Below are 12,329 nucleotides of genomic sequence, written 5' to 3' on the forward strand. Positions count from 1 at the left end.
AGCAGTTCACACAAAAAAATAAGTACAGTTATAATTCGCATAACTAGATTCATTGAAAGAAAACATTTTGCAATAAGAGAAAGACACACCATTAATAGTAACATTTCTTTCAGTGGACATAAAGGAGCTCATTTTCAATTCAACCGTAACGTAAATGGAATGCAACTTCCATTTTCTCCGCCCCCTGCCTCCCCGCCATACAAATGCTCCAGCTTTTCCGCCGGCATGGATTATCTTGCCGGCGCAAATGATGGAGATCCATATGAACGCATGGTCTGCAGTGTTCCCAGTTGAAACAAGCATGTCAGGGAGGGTTTCATTTCATTTGTGAGCGCACCTTGCCATGCAAGCATGGCAAGCTGCGCTCACAATGAAAGGTAAACACTGCCTGGCATGCCTGCATGCCAGGTAGCGTTTACTCACTTTGCACTTTGCAAACTTTAGCCCTTGACAATTGCACCCCACAGTGCAAATGATGAAAGTTTGGCGATGGGGACCTGGCTACGTCTGAGTGCAAATGTACAATTTCCCTGCCATCAAATTACATTTCCTTATAAAATGAGCTCCACAGTATTTGCAGGTGCTGATACAGAGAAAAAATGTGCCATGATAGGTGTAGCAGGGAAGGCCTTTTGTAGAAGGTGACAGTTTGACAGCTGCAGTTTATTTATGCTGCTGGTCAGGAGGGAGACATTTCAGTAGACCACTGAACTCCAACTGAGAGTTATGACCAGAACAAGGTTTCCAAATGTAGGATTTAGGATATAATCACAAGTTACTAAAAATGTCACCTAAGTTGAAAGGGGCTGGTGTGATAGGAAAGCCCGTGTTGATGACATGATGTAGGTGTGCACACCCAGCATTTGGACACATTCTGGATGCAGGTATATTGTCAGGTGGCTTGCAGAAAGCTATTCCTGATCCAAGGATGTGTGTCAGACTATTGTGTTGGATGACAGTAGTGTTCAAATCCTTTATATTCCTCGCAAAAAATAGAACCAACAAGTATGAAGGACACACCAAAAACAGTCTAGTTCAATCTCTGGATTGGTTTTTACACAGGAATGCAGATGCTGTCCAGGGGTTTTCACAAACTTCACAGGCTTTCAAAAAGTGAATTTGCAGCATACAAACTCACAAGCAGGAAGAACAAAAAGGCCAACCAAAGGCAGAGGTTTTTGTCTGGATGTACACGTGGTGGAAAAGAACAATGTTCTGCATTGTTCGGAGAACACCATACAAACAAAACAAAAAGAATATGTCAACAGTGAGTAAGAATAGCCCAATGATATTGTTATAAAATAGCACATAAAGGTATCTTCAATAAAGGAGTTCCTTACAGTTCTGTCTTCTATTTCTTATGATCTCGGTTACTTTCACAGCCTTCATAGCACAGGGTGATAAGTGTCTTTCTATTATCGTGCACTACCAACAATATTCTCTTAAAGAGACACAGCAAACAAATTGTACCATTTCGTGTAAGGATGGTAAAAGTACTTGTAGTCAAAAGCACATTCAGGATCTATAACAACAGAGGCCTCTTGGTGCTCGATCTGTGTATCTGTGGCAGCACGCAATGACAGTGAGGCTGCATTGTCAACTGAATTTGGAGATGCATTCTACGCGGTTGGTGAATCACTAACCGCAACTGCCGACAAAGCTGAGGCATTCAATGCAGCAGGATCATGTGCACAGGATCTAATTTGGATGTGGATAATCCTGGTGACACAATATTTCCAGTAGTGAGTGAAGCAGAGGTCTCCAGAGATGCTTCAACTGGGGACGGAACTTTCTTGTAGGAGCAGGGATGTACTCAAACTGGATGCCCCTCACAATTGATGTCTGTCTGGGATGTGAGAAAGATCTGTAAAGATCCTTACGAATCTTGATCAAGAACTGATTTCCTCTGGTGCACATGCAGATAGGCCAAATCTCCCGGTTCAAGAGCGTGGTTGGGTTTGTCGACAAGGTCCGAAAAACCTTATTCCCCTGTGGGTAGAGAAGTCTGATAACATTTATAAAGGACTTGCAATAATTCAAAACATTCTCATGTTCCAACTGTATATTCAGGCTGCCAGAAGGTAACCAAGGAGTAGTAGCCACACAGGATATATAGAAAGCCCTGTTAGAATATTATGGGGTGATAGTCCATATTCATGAATGGTTTCATTACAAATATGAAGCAGAACTAATAGAAAGACCATAGGCCATTCAAAACCTGTTTGTTCACACATTTTAGACAAAAGGTTCTTAATATCTTTATTTCTGCATTCTGCAATGATGCTAAATTCAGTATGACGGGCGCAATGTAAGTGTTGGGAATTGTTCAAATCTCTGCATGTATCTCTTATCAAGTGACCTTTAAAATGTGTACCTCTTACTGTTTCTAGTAGCAGAAAGACCACATTGAGGAATAAACTAACAGTTGTCTTTGTGACAGTGACAGAGTCAGCCTTTTTGAAAGGGTAAGCTTCCAGCAACCCAAAAAACACATTGATTGTCACAAAATATTTGTAGTAAACATATTTGGGCCATTGTGGGCTAGAAGAAAAGCATAAGTATTACAAAAATGTTGAGCCGCAGTAGGAAAAATGTGCCAACCAATGGTGGTTGACGACCACTATCTTAGAGTTTTTGTTTTTAACAGTATGGGCCACACAGTTCGCCAATCAATAAAGATAGGGTAAAAGAGATCTTGATACTACTAAGCAGCCATCTGGACTGTGCCATCAAGTATCCTGTTAAAACGTACAGTTTTTCAAAGACCAACATGCCTTCTCTTGATTAAAAGCCAGATCTTACATTACGGCCAAGATAGAGAGAGTTGCAGTTGACAAATGATTTTTCTGCAACACATATTAAGATATCCTTAAGAGACAGAGGCTCTTATTGGGCTGCAGTTCATGCTGATTCATCAGAGTTTATGAGCCCTGAACTTTCCTATTACATGGGTTAAAGGCATTGACAGTGCATCTAACAAAGCAGAATCATGGGAATCATTGCATATAGATGCGACAGCTGAGGTCAGATAGCCATGCTGCTGCCATAGTATGCTAAAGTCGTGAGTAATGCCATAGGCATAGCTAGAATCTGTGTAGATTGTGGCAGACTTTCCATTTGGTAGAATACAAGCATGTGTGAGGACACCCTATCCGTCACCATCGGCTGAATGAACATTCAGTAACTGATAAGCTTCCAAAACCTCATATTGAGTACATACTGCATATCCTGAGGTAAGACTTCCCTGAGAATATCCCAACCAAGAACCATCCATGTTTAAGATTTCATCTGGGTTTTGTAATGGAACATCTTTCAGATCAATCCTAGGAGTTCAAAGATTCTCATTGATGATGATGCAGGGGTCGGGTTTACCATTGAGTGCTTTTAGTAAGGAAGCAGAGTTTAAAATAGAACATTGAGACAAAGTTTTATTAACAACAGACAACATTTTCACACATTAACTAATATGAGAATTGTAGATGTGGCAAGAGTAACACAATGACAGCATTGGGAACTGCACAGTAACTGAATGGCCAGGACTAAACTGACAGCTCGCTCCACTAACAGAGTTCTTGCAGTAACTGAACATAAGCAAGGTGAAAAACCCATCTGCAACGGGAGCCATTGCTGTGTTATCGTAAGTACTAGGGCAACTTTAATCACCATGCTGTTGAGCCAACACCCCCAAAGCAACCCCATCTCATTTATCAAAATAACGCATACATGGATTTTGATAATCTAGCATACCCAAACTCACAGCCCTTGATAGCTCTTTGTTTGATTTTAATAACTGCCTCATGTGTTTTGAAAATACCAAGATACGAACTCAGGAGTTGAATCAAGGGTAAGATTATTGAAGGGCTCCAAAATTAAAGCATAACACATTATCCAATGGCCAAATGGCCTTTGCAAACATTCTCTCATTTGTATATATGATTAGGATTTGAGTAAGTGGAGACTCATGTATATTCAGGTGTTAGACAAGTGCCTCATTCCAGCAGAGATATCACGTCCAAGATAATGGACTTGAATTTGAAACAATTGAAGCTTTTCATTTGAGGATGTATGACTTTTCAAGCCAATATCTGTTAATAAATCAAGAGAAACCTATTGACAAGCATATTCTGGGGGGATGTCAGCCAGAGTTCCTCCACATACTGGACAAGACAGACACACCTTTGAGCAAAAGTGAATCAAGATTTTGTTTCAAAAACCTAGATGAATCCCTGTGAAAGCTTTGAGAATGTGTCCTGTACATTTCGATCAATACACAAAAACAATTATTGACTGACAGAATGCATATTTATGATGACAAATGCTGAGAACAAGTCTACTACTGTAAAATGAGATCCAGTTGCAGGAATACTGGATAACATAGCATCAGGATTAGAAACAACAGGGACAATTTGTAGAATGCTCTGTTGGTTTCAAAGGGCAAGTTGCAATGTTCCCTCAACCGACACATAATTCAATTCCGAATGGATAGAAAGACACAGCAGGTAATCAGGAATAAGAAACAGGAAACATAATCTAAATCTGACATCCCCGCCCCCAAATAAGAGAGAAAAACAGATTTTAAACTCCTTGCAATGTTATGAAATTACACACGGAAATGGACAAATAAATAATGAATGTTTGTTAAAAACCTTGAAGCAAATATAATTCCTCACTAAAGCCACAATGCAAAGACACTAACAATCACAAAGAATGGATTACCAAAAGCATACAGTTCAAAAATGATTGGAAAGTTTAAAACCGATTGCAGTAAAATGACACGTTGGAAACTTTGACATTTTTCAATTCACGCCTGAAATTACACAAACAGTTTTTAATAAAAACGGGTGAAATACACTTTGGTTGGAGTGTAGAGGAATATCCCAGGGGCATTCTAGAAGTGAAACTAGGTCTGTAGCTGGTAAATTGGGTGAGTTATGCAAGATATAAAAAGGTGCGCTTTGAGTAAAATGGAGCCATGAAATAGGAAAGGAAATCAGTTGTGACAAGAACAGTTTTACTTTAAACTAGAGTATTCAGGCTAGGCCACCAAAGATGGACACAGTAAGAGCCAGGGTTGATTTGCGACCTCAACCCCGCCATCCCAATGCCCAACCCTGGTCAGAAACCAGTCCCATCACTTGAAATAGGACTAATGGCTTAGGATTACACAATACAAAATTACTGAAGAGATTGCGCTAGCACTAGAAATCAAGGGCAGGGTTGCAAGAATGAGTCTGACAGTTTCAACAAGTTATCAGGATAAGGATAGGATGGCTTAGAGAGGGGGGTAAGGACAAAGGCAAGATAAGGTATATTATGGATTTCTATGCGGTGGTGATTTATACTCACAGTCCACTTTTTAGTTTGGGGATTTTTGGACCGTCAACGGTTCTGGTCACTACACAGCAGCACACCTGGCAAACAACTGGGCAGTTCTGGACACCAGATGGCACTTCTGGACTGGCAATTCTGGTCAGTGGATACTAAAGATCAGCTGGATGGCAGGATGGCAGTGAGAATGCAGTTAGGGGCAGAAAGCCAGGCTGGTTCAGTATGCTTACCAAAATAATACCACAGCTTTCCCCTTTTTAATGGGAGATAAGTGGGTTTTCAGAATTGAGGCCCTGCTGGTAATAGGATCAAGACTGCTTGGGTTTTGCATTTGGCCCTGGAGTATGGTCAGCAATGCTTTGGCCTTGTAGTTGGGCTCTGGAATCTGGATGGATGGAACAGGAACGCAGCGCAGGAACATCAGGAAGAGTGTCTGTCCTAGAGTCTTGTCAAGGAATCTTATTTATAATGCATAGTGACATCATATACTATAGTGATGGGCCGGCTTAACTAAGCCCACCTTTAAACAACTGAATTGGAGAATCAATGTTGTTTGCCTCCCCTGAGATGTGACTCAGTTCAGGAGGTTGCATTTTATGATGTAAAAGGACTTCCCACAGACCTGTGTGCCAAAAATGTGTCATACCAGAAATTACACATTTGTACAGTTGTGGTACCTTAATACATGAAAAATCTGAAAAGGGCAGGGAAACTCTAGCCTCTGGATCAGAGTATTACAATTGCATAGAACAACAGAAAAAGATTGTCCAGAGAAACAAATCAATTTGAAAAAATGTGTATCAAAATTTATTGAAAGTGATACCAACAATTTAAACAATGGTGAGTCAATCATAAATAATTAAACACTGATCACTTTAATACAGCAAAACAGCAGCAACCGTATGCCTAAAGTCGGCTAAAACATTGTCACACATACTTGCCATTCATAGTGCACTCATTGAAACCCAACTCAACATACCGTGACATACATCCAAAAGCTTAAAAGAAAAAAGAATCATGCTAAAAAACCTGTGGGGAGAAGGAATTCATAACTGGTCCCCATCAAACAGACATAATTTTTATATTCATAATCAATAGAATTAATTAATAAATTATCTATTGTCAGGGTGGATCAGAAGGAAAAGTGCAAAAGATCACATCCCTGTAGGGTTTATCTCTCGACCGGTTTCGACGTGTAGTGGTAGTAAACACAACGTCTTCCTCAGGAGGTGGATGTTACCATTCTGTAAAACACAAAAACATGGCTATAGACTACTGCGTAGAACATATGAGTCATAGCTGACTGTCTGCCGAATACAATTAAACAGAGAGGGCAACTACAAAAGAGCAGCCCAATTTTCTTTGTGAAATTACTCAGGGATCCTATATGCCGTATAACAATAAAGCAAAATAGGAATCCCAATCTAACAGCTATATATGACAGAGCGAAAGGGTTAGTGACTCCCAAAAGAAGACCGTGCAGAATGGTGGGGAACCTTCAGGACCATGGTTAATCAGCGACAAGTATATAAATGCACAATGCAAATTATATATAAACATATAATTGTTAGTCCAAAGAAGACCAATACTGGACCAACCTGATGAATGCCAAATTGCTATGGTGGCCGTAACGAAGTGATATGGTCAGTCACGCTGGGGGAAGCCAGGACCAAATCCTAACCTAAAGTAAGACCGACATGCAAAAAATGAAATAAAACAAGACAAAAAGTGCTATATCAAGTGCTTGAAACTGGAGCAAAAAATGGTGGCTCACCTGAAAAGGCACCCTATTGAATTATGGGAATCCAAGTTGCAGATGTTGGAAGTTGGGAAAGCAGCTCAGCTTAACCCGAAACACCAGTATCATCTGTAAATCACTACAACAAACCAGTTGAGAAGCCCATTATAATGATGAAATAGCAGAAAATGGCAAAAAATGCCGAGACAGAATGCAGGAGCTGCTTTGGTAAAATTACAAACAGAGCTGTGCTGTAAGGGTCCTCAGCGGACATGCCCATCCCTCAAGGAGGCCAAGAGTATTATGCCAGTACAGAACAACATGTGCAGCATTAACGTGGATGTTCAAAAAATGAATTAGCAGAAAATGGCAAAAAATGCCAAAGCAGAATGCAGACACTGCTTTGGAATGTCAAGCTGTGAGAGTCCACAGCAGACTTGCCTATCCCTCAAGGGGGCCAAGAGTGTTGTTATACACGTTTAAAATTACATGCACTGCATTCACGTGAATGCTCGAATGACTGCCCTGTTAAAGAATGTGCATGGCAGCACTGAACTGTCATCCAAAATGCAGCCCCTCTTAAAAGTGCTCAGAATTCCCACAATTAAGGTGCACAAAGCGGAAAAACTAGCCGCTCGCTTACCTCCATCAAACAATTATTCACCTCTGTCAAGTGGATAATAGAGGTCAAAAAGGTTGACTCTGCGAGCCGAAATAGATTTCCTCACTCAAAACGCCACGCATGCGTGTAGGCTGTCTGCACAAAAGAGGCTGGCTGACGGGAACCGCAAGTCAAGCTCTATTTAAGCTAACTGCGCATTCCTATGTTGATAAGAATCAAGAATCCAGAACCCAGGTGCGTAAACTTGCTCGTATACTGCCGCCCGAAATGTAATTAACACAAGCAATGAAAACTTCCTCAGCTGGAAAGAGAATGTTACCTAGAATTAAATACTGATGCCTGAAGATGTCAACTAAGCGCCAATTAGATGCTGTAAATAATAATGACACAAAATAAGTAAAACCTCGTAGACTAGGTAAATACTATTATTGCCTAGAAAAAATAGTTATTGCCTAGAAGAAATAGGCAGGAAAATTAAAAAACTGCTGACCAGACGCCAGATGAACACTTGGAGATGACATCCAACTAAAGTGCGATATACGATCTACCAGTATCTAAATGGCTCAAAACTGAGCTAAAGATGTAAACGTCACCAAGTCTCTAGAAAATGTACCCAGGCTGCCACAGGATGGTCCGGAATGGGCTGGTATGTTGTGGACAGTATCCGTAAATGTGAGAAGAATGACAAGAAGAAATGAATAGCATCCGTGCATAGGGCGATCCTAGAGTCAGTATTATTTACAGCATCTAATTGGCGCTTAGTTGACATCTTCGTAATTTAAAGTTCGAATTGTCAGTTAATTTATTTTTTTATTTCAATTTTCTTGATAACTCACTTAGCTGCACTACCACTCCCAGAATCCCCCTGAGCGTCAACTAGCAGCTTTCAATTTTCTTAGGCGGCCTTCAGGCATCAGTATTTAATTCTAGGTAACATTCTCTTTCCAGCTGAGGAAGTTTCAATTGCTTGTGTTAATTACATTTCGGGCGGCAAACACCTCCCTTTGAGGCTGCAACAAACCAACCTCTCACCATCTTCTTAGATATCTGAAATAGTCGATGCTATGCAATCATTGGGCCTCATTAGGAGTTTGGAGGTAGCCATGCCGTTCTTACCAGCATGGCTGCCCCCAAACCGGGTACCGGGTCAGGGTCCCAAAAAACGATTGCTGGCCCAGTAATTCCCTTTTCTCGGGACCCGGAACCATTACATCCCCATTCCCATTCGAGCCCCCGTAGTGCTCAATAGGAATGGGGAGGATGCTAACAACTGACCCGTTAATGACAGGTCCCTTGTTAGCATCCTGGTCTGCTCGTGGGTACCAGTATGCACGTCTGGCCAGACCACATGTACAGTCTGGCACCCGCGAGCAGACCTCGTAATGAGGCAGTAGAGTCATAATGACACCGGCAGCTCTATTGGCACCATTATCACTCTACCACCTGGGTCGTCATGAGGCCCATTGTCTTTCTCATACACCTCCTTATGATTTACATTACCATCAACCTCCCCTGGACTTTCACAATATTTTGTCAAAGCAATTGAAAACACATCTCACCATTAGATATCAAGAATACACCCCAGTGAATATAGGAAATTCTAGTAGAGCACCATCAATTTTGGAGGCTACATGATATCCAATTAATTTGGTGTACCACAACCAGAAAGACCAGCCTGTATATTTGTTTTCTCCATGCAAAATAGAAAATGTTCTTTTGAAATGAGTGGTTATATCTGTCATATTGCTAGCATAATTTGGGGCAAATGTGCAACATTCTGATCTGACCAAGGTACATACTGCCACCCGTGTTGTCAAGATGGTGTCTAGAGCCATCCAGTTCTGCAATACGATAGTGCATAAAGTCACCTGCTCATGAGCAATTAATGATAGAGAATCTTATGTATCATTTGCTACCTTTTCCAATAGAATGGGATTATGATGGCTTATTGGGTTAAAAGCTCTTTCCTGTGTTCTGTTTTTGATCTGCAGGTCACAGATTCAAATCCCATCAAGTCCAACTCAGCCTTTCATCCTTCTTAGGTCGATAAATGAGTACCAAATTTAATTGTGTAATAATAGTAATTTATGTAAAGGAGTCCTATGTAAATGCTTTAGATTGAAGTGCTATATGAAAAACAAATTATTATTGTTAGTTTAAGAATGTTGCCATAATTTAACTTGTTTCTTATTTTGGGATCAGTTAACCCATGCCTTCACCCAACGGTGTTTGCTTCTATATCTAGGGTGAGAGGGTAGTTTAGTAAAGGGCCTAATGGCAGGCAGTACATAAGCCATATAACAATTCCCTTCCCAATTCATTGGAGGACAGTTCCAGGCAGCAGTTCACACAAAAAAATAAGTACAGTTATAGTTCGCATAACTAGATTCATTGAAAGAAAACCTTTTGCCATAAGAGAAAGGCACACCATTAATAGTAACATTTCTTTCAGTGGACATAAAGGAGCTCATTTTCAATTGAACCGTAACGTAAATGGAATGCAACTTCCATTTTCTCCGCCCCCTGCCTCCCCGCCATACAAATGCTCCAGCTTTTCCGCCGGCATGGATTATCTTGCCGGCGCAAATGATGGAGATCCATATGAACGCATGGTTTGCAGTGTTCCCAGTTGAAACAAGCATGTCAGGGAGGGTTTAATTTCATTTGTGAGCGCGGCAAGCTGCGCTCACAATGAAAGGTAAACACTGCCTGGCATGCCTGCATGCCAGGTAGCGTTTACTCACTTTGCACTTTGCAAACTTCAGCCCTTGACAATTGCACCCCACAGTGCAAATGATGAAAGTTTGGCGATGGGGACCTGGCTACGTCTGAGTGCAAATGTACAATTTCCCTGCCATCAAATTACATTTCCTTATAAAATGAGCTCCAAAGTATTTGCAGGTGCTGATACCCAGAAACAATGTGCCATGATAGGTGTAGCAGGGAAGGCCTTTTGTAGAAGGTGACAGTTTGACAGCTGCAGTTTTTTTATGGAGCTGGTCAGGAGGGAGACATTTCAGTAGACCACTGAACTCCAACTGTGAGTTATGACCAGAACAAGGTTTCCAAATGTAGGATTTAGGATATAATCACAAATTACTAAAAATGTCACCTAAGTTGAAAGGGGCTGGTGTGATAGGAAAGCCCGAGTTGATGACATGATGTAGGTGTGCACACACCCAGCATTTGGACACATTTTGGATGCAGGTATATTGTCAGGTGGCTTGCAGAAAGCTATTCTTGATCCAAGGATGTGTGTCAGACTATTGTGTTGGATGACAGTAGTGTTCAAATCCTTTATATTCTACGCAAAAAATAGAACCAACAAGTATGAAGGACACACCAAAAACAGTCTAGTTCAGTCTCTGGATTGGTTTTTACATAGGAATGCAGATGCAGTCTAGGGCTTTTCACAAACCTCACAGGCTTTCAAAACGTTAATTTGCAGCATACAAACTCACAAGCAGGAAGAACAAAAAGGCCAACCATAGGCAGAGGTTTTTGTCTGGATGTACACGTGGTGGAAAAGAACAATGTCCTGCATTGTTTGGAGAACACCATACAAACAAAACAAAAAGAATATGTCAACAGTGAGTAAGAATAGCCTAATGATATTGTTATAAAATAGCACATAAAGGTATCTTCAATAAAGGAGTTCCTTACAGTTCTGTCTTCTATTTCTTATGATCTCGGTTACTTTCACAGCCTTCATAGCACAGGGTGATAAGTGTCTTTCTATTATCGTGCACTACCAACAATATTCTCTTAAAGAGATACAGCAAACAAATTGTACCATTTCGTGTAAGGATGGTAAAAGTACTTGTAGTCAAAAGCACATTCAGGATCTATAACAACAGAGGCCTCTTGGTGCTCGATCTGTGTATCTGTGGCAGCACGCAATGACAGTGAGGCTGCATTGTCAACTGAATTTGGAGATGCAGTCTACGCGGTTGGTGAATCACTAACCGCAACTGCTGACAAAGCTGAGTCATTCAATGCAGCAGGATCATGTGCACAGGATCTAATTTGGATGTGGATAATCCTGATGACACAATATTTCCAGTAGTGAGTGAAGCAGAGGTCTCGAGAGATGCTTCAACTGGGGACAGAACTTTCTTGTAGGAGCAGGGATGTACTCAAACTGGATGCCCCTCACAATTGATTTCTGTCTGGGATGTGAGAAAGATCTGTAAAGATCCTTACGAATCTTGATCAAGAACGGATTTCCTCTGGTGCACATGCAGATAGACCAAGTCTCCCGGTTCAAAAGCGTGGTTGGGTTTGTCGACAAGGTCCGAAAAACCTTATTCCCCTGTGGGTAGAGAAGTCTGATAACATTTATAAAGGACTTGCAATAATTCAAAACATTCTCATGTTCCAACTGCATATTCAGGCTGCCAGAAGGTAACCACGGAGTAGAAGCCACACAGGATGTATAGAAAGCCCTGTTAGAATATTATGGGGTGATAGTCCATATTCATGAATGGTTTCATTACAAATATGAAGCAGAACTAATAGAAAGACCATAGGCCATTCAAGACCTGTTTGTTGACACATTTTAGACAAAAGGTTCTTAATATCTTTATTTCTGCATTCTGCAATGATGCTAAATTCAGTATGACGGGCGCAATGTAAGTGTTG

The sequence above is a fragment of the Ambystoma mexicanum genome, chromosome 7q, assembly GCF_040938575.1.
Source record: "Ambystoma mexicanum isolate Mex_15411 chromosome 7q, UKY_AmexF1_1, whole genome shotgun sequence".
Lineage (NCBI taxonomy): Eukaryota > Metazoa > Chordata > Amphibia > Caudata > Ambystomatidae > Ambystoma > Ambystoma mexicanum.